The 25,266-nt window shown below is 42.4% G+C and overlaps 1 protein-coding gene across 8 annotated transcripts in view; it reads right to left on the bottom strand.

Annotated features, from left to right (window-relative positions):
- Positions 1-25,266, bottom strand: part of SGCD (sarcoglycan delta) — a 342,386-nt gene that overhangs the window by 140,295 nt on the left and 176,825 nt on the right. The window contains exon 1 of one of the 8 annotated variants that reach the window (XM_054841872.1): positions 749-826. The exons of 6 other annotated variants lie outside the window; for them this stretch is intronic. The gene's annotated coding sequence lies outside the window, so the exon portion shown is untranslated. Of the gene's footprint in view, positions 1-748; positions 827-25,266 lie in introns of those variants that run through there. One more of the 8 variants, XM_054841874.1, reaches the window with a different exon arrangement.

Here is a 25,266-nt window from a genome sequence, read left to right as displayed (position 1 = left end):
TGAGCTAGCATTGCCTAAATCTGGCAGGCTCCTAAAGAGAGAGCGAGCTTTTTATCATAAATGTTTCTTAAGTTATTTGGGGGGAGAAACGCAAATCAGAAGAGAAGTTGCAGATAGAACAGCCCCTAAATTAATGTTTTTCCTTCTAATCTGCTCTATGTGGTTTCCAACTATGCTGTCTGTTGCAGTTTGCTCGTGCTTTATAGAATACAGAGAAAAATATGCAGAGAAATCACAAGGCAATGATTATTACTGAATTACTGCCTTTCTTCACAAGCTAGCTGTACCAGGAATTGCCAAACAACCCCCCCGACAAACACGCTTTCAACTTATTAAACAACTATAATATAAAGTACATATAAAGGTATTTATCATGACTGAGTCGCATTTTTCATCAAAATCTGTGACACATGGTACAGAGCCAACCTTTTGGTGGCTTCAGGTTACATACATACTTATTCCCCAAAATGAAAAAGTTGGGAATTATTTGGTTACAGCGTTCACACAGCCAGAGATGCAGCGCAGGAGTGGCTTTGCCTGCAGAATTACTACCGAAGCGAAGTTAGCCAGAAACCACCACCCAGCCTCAAACTACTCCCATCCCTTCGCAAATATGCCACAACTTCCCATTCTCGACTTTTTTTTCCCCCTCTAAACAACAGTCTGAAAGCAAGAAGCCTCTTTGCACGAGCACAGAAGAACGGCGAATCGCCCCGGCCGCAGCGGGAAGGAGCAACGCAGCTCTTACCTCTCCCTCGGCGGGCAGATGACAACGCGGAGGGGTGCTGGAGCCTGGGGGGAAGATGCAGCGCGGCGTTCAGAGCAGCACGAGGCCTGGCCTCTGCTCATGAGCTGCCCCTGTCAGATTTTCCAACAGCAGAATTGCAGCCAAGTCCCTGCCCATGCCTGAAGAATTTCCTGAACAGCATTCCCGTTCTTTTTCTAACTGCTTTGAAACCACACTGTCTGTACTTCAATAAGGCTTTGTCAGGCCAAGTTACAGCTACTGGGCTGGCTCCAGAGAGCAATTGAAAACACATGTGTTTTGCATTAAAAGCCCCCTTCTCCGCACACACATTCAGACACAGACACCCCCGTCTGCGCTCAGCCCTGGAGCCTGCATGTCTTGCCTTTGCAGCTATAAAGCTAGCCATTTCGCTTAGAAAGAATAAAAGGATTACGTTGGTGGGGGTTTTCTTTGGGAAGAGGGAAAAGGAGGTGGGAGGGATCCCGTTCCCACAGATAACACCTCGACCTGCCTTGCAATGTTTTGCTAGTATCAGCGGGTCACGGGCACCCAGGTTAACGGACGGCTTTGCCAAATCCCAACAAGCAAGGAAGCCCAGGAATTAAAATTTCTGTTCACCACTACTCTCTTACCTTTGCCTCTGTCTCTTCTAAAAATTGTGAGAAAAGAAAGCATATTTTTAGCATCTCCAGACTCAGTTCAGCACATCAGAACTGTATCCTAATCTTGACACATACTCCTCTATCTGCTTATACTAAAAATAATACAACTATTTTTGAGTACTTTCATCCCTCTCTGCTTTCCAGCTGTCCTAACCCTTAAAGATATTTTAAGCACCTTGCATCTCCTTTAAAACAGCATTAACATTGCTCTGGTGTTGGCTTAAGGAAAAGAAATAGAAGATATAATGTTATACCTTTAATCAGAACGGGTCCCAGTTCTTAATATCTGTAATCATTTCCAGACAGCACCATGGGTCAAGGCAGCGAACGTGGGCTCTGCAGCTCGAGATGCCCTGCGCCTGGCATGTGCCTGTGAAGCGGAGCCGGAGTAGATGTGGAAATGCACATGGATGTCCCCCTTATTCCACCACGGCTAAGTCCCACCAAAGATGAAACACAACAGCAGAGTTGTCAAGGTAACAATATAGAAAAGAGACAGTTTAAAGAGAGAGAGTTATATTTTTCCCTCTTAATGTTCCTTTTCAAAACTGTGCACTCCACTTCCATCGGGTGATTCTGTTCTGTGATTTACAGAGGTGCGGCGTCCGGTTGAAGTGTTTACAAGAGACAAATGCAGCTGGGGATTGGAAATAATTGAGAGCCTTACATACGGTCTGATCCAGAGCTCGCTGAAGGCAGTAGGAAGCCTGTTGCCCTCCACAGGCTGCGGATTAGGTCCATAGTAAGGACTCATTTATCCGCAGGAAGGCAAGATCTGCCTTTCGCGCACCAGCAATGAGATCTTACAAAACCCACATGGGTTGCCTGTAGGGAAAGCCTGCAGTACTTCACCCACTCAACCTGTTTTAAGAGCTGCTGTGGTAACACCACGCGTGGCTTTCACCTGCACCCTGCCCTGCTACCAAAACTGCCCTTTTCTTAACTCCTGCCGAGCACCACGCGTCCGTCAGCAATATTGCCCAGGCGCCCGGGCAATGCGCACAGCCCGGATTTTGGCAGCCTGGAGCAGCACCCCAACCGCACGGACTCCAGGGTTGTATGCGGAATAAGATGCTATTTTGCAGAAGACAATATAAAACCACACAATCGTTCTGCCTCGGTTTTCAAGACTATAAGCCGAGCAAAAGGCATGCACACAAGCCACACACATCCAACCACTGGTGATAGCATTTCAGATTTATTTGCACAGCTTGTGAGGAGTCAGTTTGTGCCAGAACAGAAACCACAGACTTTTGGATCGCTGATCAGGAGACCTATCAATGCAGCTAAAAGAGTCTCCTAAACCGACTACAACGGCAATGACAATACTCTGGGATGGCAACGAGTAATGGCTGAAACCAATGGTGCCTAAAAGCTTTGGAGTCTCTTAGTATAAATAAACTGAAACAGAACAATAGGAACTGCAGATTCACATAATTAGATTTTCAGTTGTACATGGCAATCGGGCATCTGCAGACCTGTTTGCAAGATGATAGTAGTCCTTGCCCTCTGTCTTAAATTTCCCCGTGATCTTTATTCAGCAAACCAGCTACATATGGTGACAGGCAGTAACTTCAGTGGATCGACGCGTGTTTTGAGTTAAGCACATACTTCAGTGCTTTGTGGTCCAGGATTTCTTACAGCAGCCTGGCTCCGGCAGGACCAATAGTCAAATCACTTACCACGTGGCAGTATGGTTCTTCGAAATTATTCAGTTCTTTACACAAATCAGTGGTTTTCAAATTTTTCTCGGTGTGTGGACCCCTAAATATTTGCCAAAGGTGGCGCATACCCCTGTAATGAATTCACAGAGTTCTACGTACCCGACACAAAACCCTCTTTTTCTGTCATTTTTCACAGTTCCCTTGGGAATAGTCCACAGGCCTCCCATACGTCTGTGGACCACAGGCTGGAAAGTACTGCTGGAGATAACTTAATCCCTTATTAAAAATGTAAATGATCTCTTCTGTTTATGTACCATACTTTCTATCTTCAGCATATTTATGCAAGCTCGCAGCATGCTGGCAGGTAGAGACATGGGGAGGTGACAGCATTAATACTGCATTTTTTCCATTGGCATAATTAGTAGGACAAGTCTATAAATATTTACATTAAATCTGTCAGGCATCACACCAACCTCAGTGATGACTTAAGGGTGTCTTACTGTAAACTGCATTAATGCCTAACTATTTTGTCATCAAGTAACACATAAAATGCTCCTTCAAGCTAAGCCACTTTGACTAGGTTGTTTTTATCTCTTTCTCATTTGGGTACGGGGTTTAAAGATGCTTCAAGCATCAGAACTGTGGCTCAGGGACTGTTCTATTTTTCTGTTATTGACCTATCATTTGTATTAGTGCCAGTGCTACCAAAAATATATGAACCTTCTAAGCGTAAACCTTAAGTTGATGTTGACATAACTATCTGCGTAACTGCTATTATTTCTCAGTACTGGCAGGGTTATGAGGATTAGAAAAAAACAACTAGAGCTCTTTGGGAAGATAAAAACAAATTAACTCCCCTCAAAGCTCCAGTACTCTTGCAGCTGGAGACTGCAACACGTGGGGACTTCCATTTTGTGCAGGAGGTCCACTCCACCTGGATCCATGAATTTCTACACCAGGAAATACATGACAGCTACAAAAGGTAGGAAGGAAAGTTCCTTCTCTACCATTTATACCTGTCCTGTATTTTGGCATCCAGCATTTTCTAGAAGCAGCTGAAAATGATTTAGTATTTACTGTTGACTTAGCAATATTCATAACTAATTCCATTTAACTGATAATACAAAACGAAACTCAGTATTTTCCTGCCATGCAGATTTCCAGGGACTTGCTCAAACATTCCCAAAACCTTCCTAAGACAATCAGGGCAAAACAAATATGCAGAAAGAATCAGCATGTAAATGCAGGTGTGTATGCACCTGGAGTGGAGGAAGAAGTCAAAATGAAAATTTTAATATCTGAATGAGATAATTAAGCAATCCTTTGTTTGAGCTTTACCTCCAAATTACTTATTTTAAATTCATTAAATCTCTTGAAATATCAAAACAGAATAAATATAAATATTCCAATATTATTAAACTCTAAATTGAAAGAAATCATCTGCCTAATTGTTATTATTTTAAATCCCCCTCAGCCTTGGACTCTTGTAACAGAACTCTTGCATATGTGTGTGTAAAGGGAGAAGCCAAGACTCATTTCAGCTCCATCTCCTTAAATGCAGAATTAAGGTAGCTGGTGGGTTAGAAAGTTAACTATTTTGGGTCAGGAACAGCAAGCTGTGGCAAGGCAGCTACTGGCATTCCTGACGGCTTCGCCCAGCCCTGAGCATCCAGAGAGGATGGAGGGTAATGTAATGAGACAGGGAGGGGGTGAGGGGGTTCCCCAAATTTCTTTACCTAATGGCAGTAGTTGCAGGAGACAAATGTTTCACTGGAGAGAGAAAACCCATCCCTGTGTGCGTGCGTGTGTGTCCGATTTGATGGCAGGGAGCGAAATCCTATTTAAGTGCTGCAGCTGCGAATGAATGAAGGCACACAGGTCATCAGGTAATCGCACGCAGGGCTGAGATGGGCTTGTTGGACAAGTGAAAAGGAAATGGGAGAAAACGAAAAAGCACTCGTGTGCGTGTGTTCGGCTGTAAGTAGCCTGTTGCGACTGTGCCTGGAGAGCAACTGACTGTGCATGCAACTGTGCGCTGGAAGCAGCCAGACTTGCAGTGCCTACATCCTCACCCACTGCTCTGGTTTCCTCAGAGGAGATAAATACAGCTACAGTTTAGAAAGAAGCTATAAATATAGGACTTGTTATGAGATGCAAGACCTAATTCTCAGAAACTAAAGACAAAGAGGGGCAGAGCTAACGCCACTGTGGCCCTGCTCTTGCAGACACACATTCAAGGATGCTCTGAATTTCACACAGAGGAGAAACTCCAGTAATGGCAGAGGTGACCCTGGAGACCTTGCTTCACACAACACTGAGTTATTTAGATCTGACTACTAAATTTTGACCCTTCTATTCACCCGGAGTTAGTAAACAGTACGACAGCGCAAATGAACCAAGGGAAACACAACAAGAAGTCCTGGTTTCATCGTAATTTCGCAGGTGAGCTGGGGAACAGGAGGTCAGGGCAGCAGTTGGTGTTTTTTGCACAGGGCTGAAAACACAATGTGAGTTCAGGTGAAGGGCTCAAGGAGGTGAAGGACTGAGCTTTTATGAGGCCAGACCCAGACAGCTGCTGCTCAGGGTCTGGAGTTCAGAAACATCAGCATCTCTGTCGCTGCTGCAAGACAAGGATGGAAGTGGCAAAAGTCATCACCAAAGGCAAGAGATCTTCTGCTGCAAAGGTCAGGAGAGCTGTAGAAAAGGGAGGGCGGAGGATGGAAATTCAAGTATCCAGCGTGCCAGAACAACAGCAGGCTCACGCTTAATGTTGTACAAGTTGATGTGTAACACCTGCATTGAGAGCAGCCTACTCCTAATGGCTATTCTCTCCTTAGGGTCCAAGACCTGCAGATTCCCTGAGCCCATTTGCAGACTGCAGTGCACCTCATCAGAAAGCTCTGTGCCACGCTCCTTTTTCCACAAAAGCAGCAGCAATGTTTACCCGTCAGCCAAAGAGCCACAGCCAGGACCTCATCCAGCCCTCCCTCCTGCCCCAACCACTGCTTTGTAATTATTCTGATGATTTCAGCCATTTGCAGGCTCTTCTCAGAAATAATTTAAGGCCAGTAGAGCTTGTTAATAGGTAAAATGGAAAGTGTTCCTTTTCATTTCTCTGGCAACATTAATGTAATTATCCTGAATCATTCTCAAACTACGTGGGCTGTAATTTCAAGGCAATATTACTATTACAGAGCCCTGTTCTTCTAGCCAGCATGTGTCATACTCCCCATCCAGAAGTTATTTATCAATAATTGGAAAGGTCTTCATTTACAAACAATAGACCCTCTTCATTTGCAGCACGAGACGGAAGCAGGATGGGTGTCACCATGCAAAGGTGTGTCCTCTGGCATAAGAAATGCAAGAAAGAAAAAATAGCTGTGAAGATTAATTTCACAGAGATATAAGAGCAAATATTCAGTTGGCCAGGCCAATAATTGTTCTTCTATTAAAGTCTTAACGGTATCTAAATTTATTATTCTTATCTGAGCAGCCTCACCCTCTGTTCTTTCAGAAATCAGGTTTAAGGCACACAGCTGCTCTCGAAGCTTCAGTTAGATATATGCCCCAACACAGACAAATCTTCACCTCAGCTTGCAATAATCATCTTCTGGGGGAAAGTTTCCGTTTCCCCGCCAGGTCTATAGCGGTGGGGATTTTTGGAGTATGGATATGCCACGCTGCTTACGTTTAAGGCAGAGCGCGGTTGCTGGTCAAGCAGAGCTGTTCAGCAGTCTGTGCATATCGCAGTCTTTCCCTTTGCACTCCCGGCTATTTTTATTCCACCAAGAAAGAAGCTCTGCTTGTTTTCACACTTAGATATCCTATTATATCACAAAGTTTAACGCCACCCGATGCACCCAAATTTGGCTCTACAGAACAATCTTCATAGGCAGCTTAACTGTATTTTTACAAAGCAATTAGCAGGACTCTTGCAGAACACTAACAAGGCAGACTGTCAGTCCATGAGCAGCCCTGGACGTTACCATCTGTTTTAATGAGCTGTGGTGTGTCATTCTGGACACTAAGACTTTTCCACGATTGCGTGAACCTCCTGAGATGAGCAGCAGTGACCTTCATACATAATATCTGATCCAAAGGAGAACTCTTGCCCTCCTCTTCGCATGACAACACTAGCCACTCACCATCAGGCTAAAACCTGATGTAAAATATCCACTCAAAATAAGGAGCAAGGAGATGGCAGGTCTGGTAATCAAAATGATGAGCCAAATATTGCAAATTCTTTCTCTGCTTGTATTCTGCAAGAGGTGATAAGATACATACTGCTCATAAAGCAGCTCATGACAGTATACAGATACTTGGAGATGTAGCAGAATAAAGTATGATTATGCTTATATATAAATAAATGCACACATGCACATATACTCACATATTTTGAGTTTCAACAGAGAATGAGGGGGAAGGCTTAAAAAGCAAATTGATAGGAACATTAAGCTACACTAAGATTGTGTAGAATGTGTGAGCCAGAGGGAAGGAAAAAAGATGTAATGGCCTGAGAAATAAATGCATGTTTGTATGTCAGTAATCATGCCTGACCTTTGCCAGAGAACTCAATATGGTAGAGGCATATCTGTGAGGATATTTGCTCCAAGGACCATGAAAAGGCCATTGTGCAAAAATTCCAGACTCAGATTTATCTACAGAGATCTACCCAATGGCCTCTCAATCTCAGCATCCCTACTTCAGTTAATGGCAGGATGTCGAAATGATAAAAAGCCATTTAATTGGGAAATCCCTTTATCGCTGCAGCTGTTACCTCTCAATTTCTGAGAGGATTCCTTGTGCTTTCCCATACCTAACCAGTTTCCTGGAGCCTGGGCTAGGGGTTTTTCCTGCGTGTTCAACAGCAGCCGTAAGGACCGCAATGTCCAGGAAAGTTGATGAGACCATTTGCACTTGGTCTGCTGTCCTCTTCCAAATATTTATCTAATTCAGCAGCTGGTAAAGCTTAGCCCTCACTCCAGTGAGGGGGGTTCCTGCTGCTTCCAAATCTCTGTGTGAGCCAAAAGACTCACACTAAGGATGAGTGTAAAAATGTTTGGTCCCGTAAGAGTATGGAAGAGAGAAACAAATGTCCTGTCCCTTCCTCTGCAGAGTTGAGAGTCAACATACAACTCGGTTCTTGGCCCCATCTTTTTCTCCTGTATCCTTGTAATTACGGTCTTGGATTACCTGTGAGCACAGTGACCCTACAGTTTAGCAGCAACAGGATCTTTTTTTCATTAGTAGGACACGGGGAAAATCTTGTCTCATTTGTATATTTTGGAATGAAATTTCATCACTGCTATGATTAATGTTACCATCATTTCTGCCCTAAATTCTCCATTCTTTCAGGCTAAAAATACCCTCCTGGATTTCCTGATATTGTTCAGCGAGAATCACAAAGGGAGTGAGGGCAAGGAGAGAAAAAGAGAGAGAGGCTTGCACCCAGACTTACTTTTTGGGCAAAATAGCTGTCAGGAAGGTAAGAGAGCTATTCCCTTCTAAAATGTGAGGGACTTTACCTGCCCACTTTTCTCCCAAAATGACAGACTAAAGGTTATGTGGATGCTTCTCAAAAAGTAGCACAGTTGTCATGCTATCCCTCACTCAGAGATATATTTACAATTAGACTCTATAAAATCACTAACTGATAATAAAAAAAAAAAAAAAAAAAAGCTTATTTGATTTTGCCTTTTTTCCAGTTGCCCAAGTGGCTTAATTCTCATCGTTTGGTTTCTGTGGGTTAGGGCCATACTCAAGCTGGAGTAAACTCTCCCTCCACTACAGCAGGAAATACGCAAAGTGAAAAAATAAATCCCTTTGTCACAAAACCTGTTTCCAAACACAAAGATGACCTGATAAAAGGCTTAGTGGTTTTGTAACCTCCTGTCTTACAGAAGATCAGCATGAGAGAAATCAACGCAGAGCATTTACTCCCAATTGTGTGTGAAAACATATACGTATATTAAGTAGAGTGGTATTTAAGTAACAAGTAATGTACTGTTACAGCGGGGTTGGATGTGAATTCTGCAGCAACAGCTCCTATCTGAGAAGGCCAGAGGTTAAGTGTTTCTCAACATGCTGCTCTAGCACGTGAGCATCTGCCCCTTGTACGAAGCAGCACTGCCCTGCACTCACATTAGTGCTGCTGAGCAAAGTCTCCTCCTTCCACCCCTGCAGCTATTTATCATCATCATAGAAAACTGGGAACGACTTAGCACGGCGTAACAGAAGTCTCCATCCCTACTGCCGCACAGAGGTTAAACCAATCTCCCCGCGATGCAACAGCAAAGCCAGTGCGTTTCTTTTAACCTAAATCACCCAGGTAGTTAGGCTTGGAAGGCAAGCAGGTGGGGGAATATGTGTGCTTGTAGGGGATGCTGCTGGGAGCGTGGTCTGGAACGGCCCCAGAGTTTTATGGGTTTATTATCCCAACACATAAACTTTCTCCCAACAGAGCTCCTTTTCACTTACCTGTTTTTATTATTCTACAGCTGGAACTCCACGGCAAATCTCTCAAAGGTTAACAGGCCTGTCCAGAAAGTGCAAGAAACAGCCTGGCTACAGTCTATGAATTTTAATGCTTTACATTACAACAAGTGTGCTATTTTTATACCAGGTAGCAGTCCACAATCAGCAGTATTTCGGTAACTGTGTAAGATATGACAGAGGCCAAGGAAAGGTGCACTAACAGTTGTAACACAACCCACCCGCAAATAATAATAGAAGGCCACTGTCAAGATGGAAGGGGAGAGGGAGGGGAAATAACAAACCAGGGAGATTCAGAGAAACTCCAGCAAGGGCACCTCCATCTGCTAGCCTTGGAAACCGAGTAAATGTTGTTGTGCTACAGCAGGTCGGCACGCATTTCAGACAGATGGTGATCCCCATGTGAAATTAGTCAATCTTTCTTTGATAGGTTTCAGAAAGCCCCACTGCTGTCTTCCTAAGAGAAATGACACCTTTATGCTGGAAGTTACAGGTTGTTGCAGGCAAAAGGACAGAAATACACCCACACACTTTCCTCATTCACTGTATAATCAAGCTGTCCATGTATTTTGCAAGAAGGGATGCTTGCAGGCACCGAGACATCTCTCAGACACATGCTCTCTAAACCAACCATGTTTTAGAAGCTATTTAAAAATAAATAAATAAGCTGGCTACCAGAATACATGTTGCATTTCTTCATCCACTGCAACAGAGTGAACAGCAAATCTTTAAGTGATGCTTAAGTCTCGCACATCTCGGTAAAGGATTTCTAACCATCCTATGATGAGAGATTGTCACTGGGCCAAAATCAGGCCCCATCAGTTCTTTGGTTGTGCAGCGAACCCTGAACTTGCTTCAGCACTGGGGTAAAGGCATTCGCCACACCAGTCTCTCAAAGGTTGAGTAATACTTGACTCCTGCAAAGGAGCAGATGACCACATCAACCCGTGCATTGTCAGCGCAGCTCTGGTTGGGATCCACGGCAGCACTGTGCTGCCGAAGGTGTAACTGGAGGCTCCTGGGTCAGCGGATGCACCCAGCAGGCTGCAGCCCCCACCCAAGCAAAGCACTTGAGCACAAGTCCTTTTTTAAGTACTTTCTGTAATAGATGCTTACATGAGCATTTCTCATAACTCAAATTACATGCAATTCTATCCACAGACAACTGGTGTTGAATAAAATATTTCAATAAAAACCTGCTTCGGTGGCTTCTTTAAATGAGCACCAGAAGCCCATCAGCCTTGTGCTTTCTCCATCTTTGTATCTACTTTCAAAACTAACCTAGGTTGCCCATTTGATCTTCTTCCAACCTTAATGCTGTGAGAGTAAGGGCCAAACTCTCTAGCTGGAGGACACAGCACAAGGTGTGAACAATCAGTCCAGGCGCAAAGGCTGGGACTATGCCTGGAGACTATGGGCTGGCAGGTCGCAACCACTATAATGCCTCTTAGACCAAGGCCCAGAGAGAGTTTAGCCCCGTCTATCCTAAATTATTTGCATTGCTATATAAAGCTAAACCCAAAGATTCCTTAAATATAAAATTTGTCACAATTATGTGCTCGCATTTCATTATAATTATCTTAAATACTTCACTCTCAAGAAAATGTGGTTGAAAATGCAAGGAAAATTATGCTGATCATTTGCTCATAATTAGATAGATTCAATAAAACCTGGTGCTTAGCATGTTTTGCATCTGTATACTCTTTATACAAAATTAATCTCAAAGATATCTCTATCATTTTTTAGCCTTTTGCTATCAAGGACATCTGATTTGGCAAGGATGGTCTTCATAAGCAGATACCTCTTGAGGATTATTTAAAATTGCCCACAAAACAGTTCCCTAGCACTCCAGTTTTCCCTTCTGCTACTGTTATGCAAAGCCTGGAGCATTAAGGGCTTTGGCTTGTTCTGAGAAGAAGCTGATTATGAAACTAGTGATTTTTTTTGGAAGCCTGGTTATTTATGAAGAAAATAAGAAGTCTTTTTTCCATGGTGGGAAGAATGTGGAAAAAAAAAGTAGTAATCTTGTGGCCCACTGCTCCAAATGTCTTTCAACTACTATTTAACTGAAATGTTTCCTCAGAATGTTAGCTGCTGCTTGGAGCTAAAAGCAAGGATGAATATGTACGTCTCAGCACAAAAGATGTCTTACCTATTGATGAAGCTAAAGCTACTGATAGATTCATAAACTGTTTTGCCATAGTTCACCTGTGGATGAAACTTGGTCCAGATATAGAAAAGCCCTAAGAGGTGATAAACAATTGCCTGTTTTCCTATGCAAAACGGCCCTTGTGTCATGGAAGTCCTAGTAATTTACCTGGGAGTGCACAAAATTAGCAAGAGATGCTTGTGTGTACTAAAAAAGATAAAAGGTATCTATGGAGTTCCTTTCTGCTGTCTCTCCAGAGCAGTCCAATATGTCTTCCACCCCATATATAAGCACCTCAACTTACTACTCTGAGTATCTGATCATCATTTCTCTCCGTGAGAAATTTTTCTTCTTCCTTCAGAGTGCTGCCCCATTTCTAAACCTGAAGAATGTGAAATAAATATGGTACCGCATATAAACAATGCACAATATAAGAGAGCTTCTAAATTCAGAGTCAACCGAAGATATCGTTTGTTTGCTCTCTCAGTGATTGATGGTCTCTAAAAGAAATAATAATTATATGGCACAAGGAGGAGGAAAAAAGGCATGCTGAGTGATATAAGCATTTAGTCAAAACATAACTGAAACCATGAGGAAAAAAAAATGCTTTAAAACTGCTTAGCCTGAATAAGACAGCATTATGATCTGTAAAATGGATGAAAAATAAAACCCCTCCAATAAGAAAAGGACTTAAGAAATTTGTTATACACTAATGCCATCTACCAGACATCAATGGAAGTAGCAGAAAAAAAGTCAAATGAAACAGTGAATGCAACAAAGATTAAGTAAGAATTTGTGCACAGCCTCAAGTCTTTTTATTTTTTTAGCAAGTACTGAATTGAAAATCTTGTTCTGTCTTTCCTTTTTTTCTCAGAGCAAGCATTTCAGGGCATCTGTGAATGCAAATATTTATCACTTCTAATTGGCAAGGTTGCAGAAAAATTCCCCTTCCAACACAACTTTGAGGCATAACATATATTTACAAGACTTTGAACTATCATTATTCTTCTCCCACAAGCTGCAACTCTCTTACGCAGGGAAAAAAATAACTTAGTGGCAAATTCCACGTGTCTCAGGGCCTCTTCAACCTGCCTTGACTATCTTGATCAGTGAGTCCAAGCTCAGTGAGCTTTGCAAGTAGCTACACTGTCAAATTAATCACAGCCCTTATCTGTATGTGGAGACCAGTTTCCAAGGTTTGCCTGATAACTGTAAAGGAGTTGCGACTTCTCTTCCTGTCCCAAATGTCCCCAGATTTATAGCCAGCTCCAAAACACACCTCAAGGACTTGTGCCAAACCTTAACAATGCAATTGCTTCTCCAGGACAAAGATTTCCACCACCATTGAAGATGGGGTCTTTGAGTTGCCGTCTCCCAGAGCTCTGCCTCCCTTCTGTCTCCTCAGCCATGCCTTTTATGCTAAGACAGAAAGCTGAAACAAATGAGCCCCGAAGGCAGCATCGCTTTCAAGAGTGTTTCTGTGTTATTTCAGAAAACCAAGAACATCTGTGTATTCTCATCTTTTGGAGACTGCAGATGAGGTAGAAAACTTTTACTGAATCCTGTCACATCAAAGACAGCCTACTTGCATGGCCGGTGGTGCTTTGACTTCCGTCTCTGCACCCTTCCCCTGGCAGTTCACCTTTGTTAGCAAGCCCAAGGCAGTCAGGCTGCGAGTCACACTCTGCCTTAGTCTTGCAATTACAAAGACTGTTGCAGCTGGACCGCTTCTTTGGCTAAACCTTCTACAATTGCTGATCCAACCCTCACTTCACATCAACCTTCAGATCATTCCTTAACTCCTGCTAGGAAAATTCTAGACATGGTCTGAATTCTTTCCTGCAATCACCAGCTCTTGTCCCAGGGTTCATATCCTTTTGCAAAGTTTACAGCCTCTTGAAAAACTATTTTAAGTTCACTTGTGAAGTCTTCAGCTCATGTTTTGGGACTTGCTTTGTATAGATTTTTACGGATTCTCGAACACACACTTTTCACATGGAAGCAGAAAGCTATCAAATCAGTGGGACTTCACATGCATGAAATTCTATTTGTGCTGCAGCCTAGGCATAACAAAGGTCAAAATACACAAAAAATGTAGGTATAATTTTACAGCAGAAGTCTATAATCAGCACAGGACCCTAAAACTTGTGTAACTGAGACAAGAAATAGCGGTCATGAGCCTGTCTTTAGCCTATGTACCTTTCAAAACCCAAAGCTAGATTGTTTTTTGTATCCTTCAACTTTCCTTTTGGATGCCCACCAGAAATAAATAGCAGATGCCTGTTCAGTCTCAAGACAGTGAGAAATAGATGCAGTTACAAAATCTGCCACTGCTATGCCATAGACACCGTCCCCATTTGCTGGTGCAGACACGTGCATGCACATGAAGATGGAGACAGACAAAGTAATACCTGAAACCAGCAGAGCACGACATGGACCTGAACCATTTTGACAGACCAGAGAACACTTCCATTTCAAAAGGAACATCATCTATCTATGTGCCTGTTATTTCAGACACAATTTCATTTCTTCCAGTATATAAACTTGCCCAAAACTAACAAAATCTGTTAGACTTTTAGTCCCTAATATCTTTTTAGGGAAATATTCCAGAAACTCTGACAGTTAGAAACAACCTAATTTTCTGTATAAATGTATTCAGATCAATGACACCTTTATACATCAAGTTTTTGGGTTTTGGCGGGGTTTTTTTTCCCTGCCATGGGCAGGGACACCTTCCACTAGCCCAGGTTGCCCAAAGCCCCATCCGACCTGGCCTTGAACACTGCCAGGGATGGGGCATCCACAACTTCTCAGGGCAACCTGTTCCAGTGCCTCACCACACTTATAGAGAAGAATTTCTTCCTAATATCTTATCTAAATCTCCCCTCCTTCAGCTTAAGGCCATCACCCCTTGTCCTATTGCTTGGCAGTTTCCAGGACGATCTGCTGCATGATCTTGCCAGGCACAGAGGTGAGACTGACCAGCCTGTAATTCCAGAAGTATTTACACATGTCAACTAACAAAGGCACTAACCACAAATTCTGCCAGTATTTGTCTCTTCATGATCTTCCAGGAGGACAGAAACAAGAGCTATTTAGCTGCCACGCTTAGTCTGTCTCTGCAATGGAAAGGTTCAAATGACGAAGCTGTACTGAATAGCCACTGATTAAGATATTGCAGCAGGGCTATGAGTTGCTGTTGATTCAAGGTGAGAGGAATCGCACTGAGCTGGAGTTAGTTGGCAATGCACAAAGAGGAATTTCCATGTTGTCAAAAATCTTCCACTGTGTCTGATTCTGGCATTATTTCCTACTGGCTTGTTAAGAAAAAACGAGCCCTCGTCACACTCCTCTGGTGCTTCCTTTGCTCCTCGGATGAATATTCTGCAAGTGCAAATAAAATGTTCAACAGCAGCAATTTATTTTCTGTCTCTTACAAAAAGGATTGCAGGCAGCCAGGCTTTTGTATCAGGAGCTGGAAGCAAGTGTGTTACAGCAAAGCCCCCCTGCCAGGTCTGAGTTCCTCTCCTTCTTCTGTCCTTTGCTGTCTGTAAGATAATAGCCACAAGGCACTACAAGGGCCAAATTAATATGGTGCTAGTTCCCTGTATTTTCCCTCATCTCTACTACTGTAAGTGCCTGCATGGCAGCAGGATCATGGAATCATAAAATAGTTTGGGCTGGAAGGGACCTTTAAGGGTCATCTAGTCCAACCCCCCTGCAGTGAGCAGAGACATCTTCAACTAGATCAGGTTGCTCAGAGCCCCATCCAACCTGACCTTGAATGTTTCCAGGGATGGGGGATCTACCACCTCTCTGGGCAACTTGTTCCACTGTTTCACCATCCTCATCATAAAAAATTTCTTCCTTATATCTAGTCTGAATCTACCCTCTTTTATTTTAAAAGCATTATCCCTTGTCCTATCGCTACCAGCCCTATCAAAAAGTCTACTTTTAGGCCATACTAAAAGGGATGTAGCCACTTGTGAAACTTAGTCATGAAGATCCAAACCCATGTTCCTGAACTGTAAAGAGAGGATGCATAGGCAGTGCCAAACTGTGCAGAGAATCAATACTGGGGATGAACATGTCATTACTATTGCAATTGAAGTTTAGGGTTTAAACAGCCCATGTCAGAAAAGCAGACACATGCCATTGCAAAAGTCTTCTCTCTTACAGAATAACATTCACTGCCTCTCTTTCGCCTGTCTTTTCTTTCCCAGGATGTTGGCAGCATATGGGTTAATGAGACAATTATGTGAAGGAAAGACATTTCCAATACCTCAGCAGATAGCAAAAGGGAAAAAGCACTAGAGTAATTTTTTCTGCTCACAATTTCATTATGCTCTTGACTTTGAGCCATCATAAGGTAAATCACCCAAGTCATGTTGCACAGACATCTCTGAAAGGACAGTTATTTAAATCACTTTGTAAGCTACATTTCTTGTTTTGAATGGAGAATCCTGCTCATTTTGGATGGCACTTATGCCCATTTAAAAGTTTCAAAAACAAGAGCTGCAGTAAAAGCTAGAGCTGTAATTTGGCTGCAGACAGCAGATCATGGCACTAGCCTCAGTGTTGTTGCCGTAGCTCACACTCCCCTTTCCCTCCTGCACCAGCTGGTGATGTGCACTAACACTCTTCTCAAGTTTTCGTGTCCATCAGCCTCTGGTATCCACTCACCAGTCACTGGCTCCTTGGCAAACATGGAAAACTGCAAAAATGTCCTGTTTTCAGCACTGGGAAGGTTCTCCTGGGATGAAACTCCCAGAGCAAGGAAATAGCGAGTGCTGGCAAATAGTTTATAGTTTTGACAGAACTTGGTCTTTTCATTCTCTTTCTCTCCTACGACACCAGTGTGATCAAGAGGAGACGGAGCAAGAACAGCAACACAACAGCAGAACATTGTGGACAGAGAAGATGGGCATGAAGAAAAAGCAAATACCATGGTGCTGCTGGTAGCCTTGAAAGCACCAGCCAGCCCCTGCACGAACTGTCTTCTGGCCATTTTTAATGGCTTCTAACTTTGCACAGCGTCATTAATGTTCAATATTTTTCTTTTTACAGCTCACAGCTTTCAACTTAATGTATTCATTGTTAGGCTTTTTTCCCCAGAAGTCACTGAAAGTGCCTTTACCTTCATGATTTGGAGACTCACACAACTTACTGAAGTACTGAGCATCAGTTATAAAAACCACGCATAAAAGCCAAACACACTATAAGAATCCCGAGTTAACACAGTAAAAGCATCCTCACACACACTCTCGCAGGCAGGAATCCCAATTAATGCCTTACATGGAAACACAAGCTCTTCATGCTTAACCCTCAGACTTGGAGTGAGAACCTAGTGTTTGCTGCAGGTAGCTGCGGCACAGTTTAGACATTTCATTTCTGCCAGTTCAAAACAGGGTGAAGGCTGCTTGCTTCTCCATCGTCCATCCACCAGTCTCTCGCTTGGGCTAGGTTCAACACAGCAAGCAGCTGCTACAGAAGACAGAGATTCCTCACCAGTTTCTAAACTAGTTGACAGACATTTCCAGCTGCTTTTCTATGTACATTCCTCTATCAATCAAAATTACAGGGTATAATTAAGCAGGCAACAGCTAAGCAATGGCTGTCTTCTACCCAAGAACCCAATGAACAGATTAATTTACCAGTGAAATAGAGTAAGATGAGTTCCTCTAAAAAAAGCCCTGGCAGGTTCAAGGCACCATAATTTTTTTTCCTAACAGCAGGTTGAATATTGTATTTTTTCCTTCTGAATGCAAAGCAGCATTTCAAAAGTTGCCAAGACCTTGAAGCTTTCTGTATTATCCCATATTAACATTGATTATCTCAGTTCAGCTTGCAAGCTCAGCTCATGAAGAATGTGTCTTTCAGTCTCATGAGTGGGATAACAATATCTTCTACCAGGCAAGTTCCAGTTCGATGTCCCAGGAAAATGACATTTTCTACCTTTTCGACTGGGAACCCACCAGCACTGGTCATGCTGGACACACAGTAGTGCCCCTTCCCACTACCCAGCATCATCTCCCGGAGCCAAGAAACAGAATTCTGTGGAGTAACAGAATCTGCCCCAAGCTGGTTTAGGTTCCCAAGACCTTCCAAATACCTCACTCTACCTGACATGTCTTTGTGCAATATCTGGTATCTTCACTTTGCATCCTTGAACGTTAATTAGCTTAACAACTTGCAGAGGACTTTTGAAATAATATTTTATTTAATCAACAGGTTTTTCATTGTAATGTTTGGTTGCAGCAAGAGATCATGCTAAGATAACAAAAGGTATTGGAGCAGCTGAAAACTTAATTAAAACATGTAAAAATTAATTATACCGCTCATCATTGATTTTGTCTGAAAAAGCTGATATTGCAAATAGGAAATCAAAAGCAAGGAGGTCATGTAGAGAATTGCTGATGTGAAAGTGATGTATTACTGAAAAAATATGTTCATGCTGAGAGGAACCATTCACTCCAGGTCCATGATCCAGTGCTCAGCTGAATTCCATCCCACATCACAAAATTGCCAATCAAGCATCAATAAGGAGGCTGATTAAGGGGAAGCCAGAAGAACAGAGTACATATGATACAACAATTATGTAGACAATTGTATGTGAGATTAAAATCACACGATTAATACAGTCAGCCTTTTCAGGATCTTCTTCTGCCTCAGTATGAAAAAAGCAGTTTAGTAGTGTAGCCATGAAATGTCATCCTTCAACCTCTCCAAAAACGTCCGAGGTAGGTGCCTGGGTTAGGACTACACCACTTGGTGTTGCAAACAGGGATTATAACACTCTTTAATGGCCATAACTAAATAGGACCGTGCTCACGCCTGCATTCAGCCCCCAGTGTTAGGGTGGCAAGGGGAGCGGTTGGGTGCTCTAACCCTTTCTTGCTTTATCCTGGAAAAAATTACATACTGTCTGCTAACTTTAATAATAATTCTCTCTCCCTCCTGTCAATTCCTGAGCTTGTTTATAAAGCATAATTATATCTTATTTCAATGTGGAATCAGTAGAACCAGTTAATGTATCCTTTTAACAAAATACCACAGTACAGAAAGGCCAAGCCGGTAGTGGCATAAATTTTATCCAGAGCGCTACCATAGACTGCTTTGGGCAAGCCACTTAACTTCTCCGAGCCTGAAGTACGGAATGAAGGAAATACTGTTTTACCAAACTCAGCAGAGAGATTATCTAATACTATCTAATATTTATAAAGCACTTTCAGATCCTCAAGTAAAGACCAGAGAAATGTAAAGAAGTACTGACCCAGATAAGGGTTAAGAGCAAAATCTTTTTCCGAATGACAGCTTTCAAATGACCTTGTAATGTTAGGATTTATTTTCAACGCAAAGGAAGATCTGTCAGGTCTAGGACCCATGTTTTGCTTTAACTGCAGATGACTTGCTATCAACAGGAAAACAAGTTTAGTCACTGATCCAAATGTCAAGAGCTGCCAAATCAGCACTTTGATGAAATGTCAGGAATGCTAACGTGGTTTCGGGTCTGCACTGATTGAACATTGCGCAGCCAAAATGGAATCTGGTCACACTGTTGTTTTAGAATCAAAGACTCATAGAATGGTTTGGGTTGGAAGGCACCTCAAAGCCCATCTAGTTCCAACCCCTCTGCTACAGGCACGGACACCCTCCACTAGCCCAGGTTGCCCAAAGCCCAATCCAACCTGGTCTTGAACACTTCCAGGGATGGGGCATCCACAGCTTCTCAGGGCAACCTGTTCCAGTGCCTCACCACCCTCATAGAGAAGAATTTCTTCCTAATATCTAACCTAAATCTCTCCTCCTTCAGCTTAAACCCATTACCCCTTGTCCTGTCACTACACTCCCTGACAAACAGCCCCTCTCCAGCTTTCCTGTAGGCCTCCTTCAGGTACTGGCAAGCTGCAATTAGATCTCCCCAGAGTCTTCTCTTCTCCAGGCTGAACAACCCCAACTCTCTCAGCCTGTCCTCATAGGAGAGGTGCTCCAGCCCTCTGATCAGCTTCGTGGCCTCCTCTGGACTCTCTCCAACAGCTCCATGTCTCTCCTGTACTGGGGCTTCCAGAGCTGGACGCAGTACTGCAGGTGGGGACTCACAGGACACAGGTTTTCCCCGGGACAATAACAAGTAACCAGCAACATATACGTTATATACACTTCTTCACTTTCTTTGAAGTGAAGCTGAACAAGCTAAAAAGCCCACCTAAACCCATAAATATTTCCCCTTCTGTATTTCAAAGGAGTCTGATCTCCACATGCTGCAACTTCAGGAGTACAAATATCCCATTTAATGAGACAACTTAAGTATTCCGGGGTTTTTTCCACACCTGCCACTACGCCTTGCACAGGAAGATACCCTGCAATGGGAGTCTTCCAGACATAAGGTGGCTCAGAGGAATGAAAACATAATCTTTTATCTGATTGAATCTTGAAAGGACAGAAAGCACAGACACATTCAGAAAAGATGACTGTATCTTTTAAGACTCTTTTCTTAGCCAGAAAAAAATAATTAATATCGGTTATTTAAATTAATGAAAAGAATCTCAAATGATATCTCTTTTGGTTAAAATAATCAGATGTTTCCAAAGAAAATATTTAAAATATCTGCATGTTGTTGTCAGTAAAAGTCTATGGGAAAAGGATGGCAATCAAACCCTTGTCATAGCAAGAAAAGTGCTGAAGAATTTCAGTGCTGGGAGAAACTGTAGATGTCCAATGTGTTGGGGAACTGCAACAAACTCTGGCCTAGCAATTAAAAACAATCTTACAAAAACCTGTGTAAGAACTATTTGCCATATTCCCAATTCCACAAAAACAAATACTCGCTCATCTCACACACAGAAAGTATAACTAAACCGAACCAAAAGGAAATACCTGTAAAGGAGCAGCACACGCAGCCGAGTATCTGCACGTTTTGCAGTGTTTTGCTGCTGAGAAGCAGGGATGATATTTTACATGGGAAGCGTGTTCAAAAGCTGGGTGAGTTGTTGCAAAAATACAAGTCTCACAACTGACACTACCACCCATAAGCTCTAGATGATACCCTGCAATAATCTATATGCATTATCCTTTATTGACACATATATGAGTGTTTCTAATACAAAGGACCCCTTATGTGCAAACCATAATTTTGGTCTCAAGTTTTGGCACATACTTTAAGCTAATTATCTATCCAGTACTGCACACTGAGGAAGTCATACTGTGGTACTTGAAAACCCAAATAACATCCCATTGCCAGCATGGCAATGATTCATTTTATAATTCAACCTGGACAGCACCTCCACAGGAGGGAAAATAAAAGTCTCTCCTGCCAGGAGAGCGCTGCCAGGTCTTTTATAAGTACTACAGAAGTTTTCTGAGCAGGTGACCCATCAAACTCAAATAATTGATCCATGTCAGTTAGACCTGAAAGCTCAATAGTACAGCACATCATTACATGAGAAGAAAGTCCTCGTGGTTTCCCCTGCAGCAAGCAGTTGAAAGGAAACAGAAAAGCTCTTCTATCTTTTCAGCTTTGCACACACCTCCCTTGAAGTCTTCAGGGGAATGGCAAACACTAATAACCCCTGCAAGAGGCCCCTCCTCTCAGACTCGCCTGCTCTTCTGAAAAATAAAAGCATTATAATATTCTCTGTTTCTTTATTGGAAACAGTTCAATGTGGCTAAAAAAAAATATAAAGCCTTGGTAGGTTCAAGGGGTGCTGTTAAACAGCCCATTTCCTGATGTAACGCACAGTTTTAACAGGCGACTTTCCTCACAGCTGACAATGGCACGCTTCTCTTGGCAGCGCTGCCGCCACGGCTGTGACGGTGGTGGCTATAACGAAGGGCACTGATTCATCATCACAGGTAGATTTAGCAGTTGCAGCTGAAATCGCTACTGCCTCAAATCTACCTGCGAGGACATCTCTGTGGATGGGGTCACCACTGTTCACAGCCTGACTCCCCCATGCCAAGGAACTGCTCCCAGTTACAGCGGTTCTCCCTGGTCATGCATGGACACAACTCTCTGGATCTCCTCTATCACTGCATTTTCTTGAGTCAACCACAGCCTGATTAAGTTGGTTATAATTTTTGCTTAAGCATCCAAGCCTTAAATTTCCAGTGCTATGGCTTCCAATGAACAAGTGAAGTCGCTCACTAACTATGCATTAGGACTCAGAAAAGATAAAAGTGATGTCTGAATCATTGCAAGCACAGAAGAAAGCTCTATCAGCCATAATCACTTAATGAATTATTTATTGAATTTGCACAGGCAAGTCACAGGAAATATAGCTATTAAATTAGTAGCCCACACCCTGTACATTGCCTGTAAGAACTTCCAGTGCTACCCGCAGCCACGGGAAATCAAGAAGTTTCCACCAAAACACCAAGAAAGGTAAAGACTGACACTACCTATGGTGTGTTGCTCCTTCAGTATCATGCCTGCAGCCCATGAAAGGCTGCAGACCGCTCCATAAAGACACATCACTATAAACTATCATCGACAAAACATATTTCTTTTCTTATGTTAAGCATCTCTGTTCTTAGGGTTTTTTCACTCATTGGAAACTTCATCAGTGACTATACATATAGCACTTTCACAGATGCTTATGCAGGTTGTTTCAAAACACTGCAAACAGCTAGCTAGGGCAGATGCTGCTTGCCAGGCAGGAGGAGGAAGGTTAGAGATACTTCTCCCTGCTAAATTTTATGCCACCAAATACATACCATAGCATTGCCTGAGATATCTAGCTGACAATTAGCTCCACGTGTGCTGAAGTTAGCCTAAGGACTGGAGTATGAACAAGCCCTGTGGCCCCCAGAGGGACCCTTTGCTGCTCACAGCCAGATCCCTGCTGACAGGCATGGAAACTTAGGCATTCCTGAAAGCAAAGAGTGAAAGAATCCTCATTCTCGCTACACATCAGGACTCAAGATGCAATCCCACAACATGGCAGGTAAACGTGGAACTCCAGCACAAGCCTTTGAAAAACCTTTGGGTGTTAATGGCTTCATTCCTAAGACCCTGCAGGCCACCTGCAACGTCAGTGGACCCTGCAGGTGTTGGGACCTTTTACAACTAAGAAAGTTGCTAAAGACAACGTGGACACTGGACCGCTGCTAGAAACAAGTTTGGGAGCTTTATTGATTTCACTTATGGGTTTTTTTCTCCCCCCACAAAGTCTGGCAGTAAAGCGCTAGCGATAGTGAGCTCAAACCTAACTGACCAGTGCTCCCACCAGCCAGCCCCAGGGCAGCTCCCAGCAGAAGCCAGGCAGAGCTCAGATGGGTTAAATCAGCCTCCGGAGAGTCCTGGTCCCTCTGCTACCTCTGCTACCTACAGGGGAATTTTGGGTGCCTGTGCTCCCAGCTGAACCCTCCATCAAGATGTATAACATTAGATGAAATGACATCAAGCCTTTATTTTTCAGTTTCCACCTCCATAAAATAGGTATAATAATGCTTGCTTACTTAACGTTAAAAGAAAATTGTAAGGCTTAATTAGATAATTAACATGAAAGTGCCTTTAAAAAGGCTATGTACACACAAAGCACTACTGTATTATTAGTGTAGGCAGGCATGGGGAGCTCTGCAAGATTTTCTAGCAGGTTATTTGTTATTCTGGAAGAAGTCTTTAGCTGCATACAGCAGCAGTATAATTATTATCATCATCAGATTCACTTCCTAAAGTTATTTATGAAACACTGTATAAAAAAAAAAGGCATCAAATTAAGTAGCACTGAGTTGAGTTTATGTTTTGTTGCATATGCTGATTAGGAATGCTGTTAAAATGTTGCTTTGCTGTAGTGCGAATGCCAGTGCCAGAAATTTAGTTATATGTTTGTTACCAGAATCATCATTATTTAGATGTAAGTGGTAGGTATCAGCAATTTCCATGCCTTTTTGTTTTTATTTGTGTTTCTTTGCAATGGGATTTTTTCTGAAGTCTACTGGAATATTACAAGAACATGCAGAAACTTATGAACTTGAATTACACTGTTGCACAGCTGATTTTGACTGTACCACATATCCAGGAATTTCCCTCTTCTGTGCATTGTATAAATATGGGGTGTGTGTATATATATATATATTAAAAAAAAAATCATTCAATTTTGACCATGAATAGGAAAGCAGGGATTTCATTCAGGCAATAACTATGCTATTCTACCTCCATTAAAAGATACATATTACAAGTACTCCAGCTCAATAGTAGTACTTGGTATGGGAATAAGCAGGCCAAAGTTACTCACTCAAGTCATATAAATACTTATGTCATCCACAAAATTTCCCTCACCAGCCACGTGAGGAGGATTTCACCCTACAACCCTATTTCGCTGGCTCTTTTTCAACCAAATGTCACGGTAAACTATACTGTAATCAAGTTCACAGCAGTTTCATACATCTACTCTCAGCAAATTTCTCTTGACTGACTCCCATACAAAGTAAAATCAGACACCGTCTTACTGGAGCTATGTCTGTACAGCTGAGGACTGGGCCCTGAAACACTGCATCAACTGTGTTTCTTCAGAAGTTTAAGGACAGCCAGACTGCTGGACCAGCAAGGCTGCTCTTCAGTATCTAAGAGTCAGGCAAAACCAAGATTGCTTTTCCATTCAAAAAAAATTTCTCTAGAGAGTATTTTGTACTGTCTATACTGTCCTTCTTGGCATAAGGAATGAAGTGGTCAATTCTCCCCATCAGTGTACAGAAGCTTTCATGTTTGCTTCCCATCAGCAAGAACGAGAATTAGCTGAACACATTCTTTTCAGAGTGATGGAATAATAAAATTGCCAGGAATTGCATTCACCACCTTACAACTTCTAATAGTCCATATCAGTAATTTTTATTTTTAAGAAATCAATACAGTAACGCATTCCCCAAAGAGAAAATATCTATAAATCTCATTTTCAGTAATAAATTTAATTTTTAAAGCTGTTCATTTTGATCAGTCTCCATGATTCTGGCACAAAACTGGGCAGAAAATGTGTTTCCACCCAACGCTAATTGAGTAGAAAACCCTCCATAAAAGAACAGGAAAGAAATCTAAACATCATCAAATATTTATATCATGGGAAAACATCAAGAGATCTTTTTTGCGGCTTGTACTGTATATATTTTACATGTAAATTAAGCTGAGTGGTTCCTCTTCATAGCTTCAAGCTGCTGCTAATGCTTCATAGATTTTTCAGGCAGACAAATATTGGTGAAAAGAGTTTTATAACCTGCATACTGAAGATTTATGATTATACATGAACTAGAAGTCTAATGCACTGACACGCGGCCTTGGCTCAGTCTCATTATAGAGTAATTTGTACCCCTAGTTTAATTGCTGTTGTTTGAACGTAAATCATCTTCTCCTTTCACACAACTCTGCCACGTGTGATGTTAGAGTGGAACGTACCAGATCTGGAGTTTGCATGGCTTACACTAAAACTAGTGCTAGCTTACACTAAAACTGTTGCAGCTTTGGAAGACAGTTTGAAAAACTCTGTTCCGCTCTCTTTCCCAACGGAAATTGGCACTGCTTCTTCCCACCCTGGCTCCACTTATAAAAATAATCTGTTT

The sequence above is a fragment of the Grus americana genome, chromosome 14 (genome assembly GCF_028858705.1).
Source record: "Grus americana isolate bGruAme1 chromosome 14, bGruAme1.mat, whole genome shotgun sequence".
Lineage (NCBI taxonomy): Eukaryota > Metazoa > Chordata > Aves > Gruiformes > Gruidae > Grus > Grus americana.
Note: the sequence above shows the minus strand (reverse complement) of the source record. Positions and strands in the feature narration are given on the sequence as shown.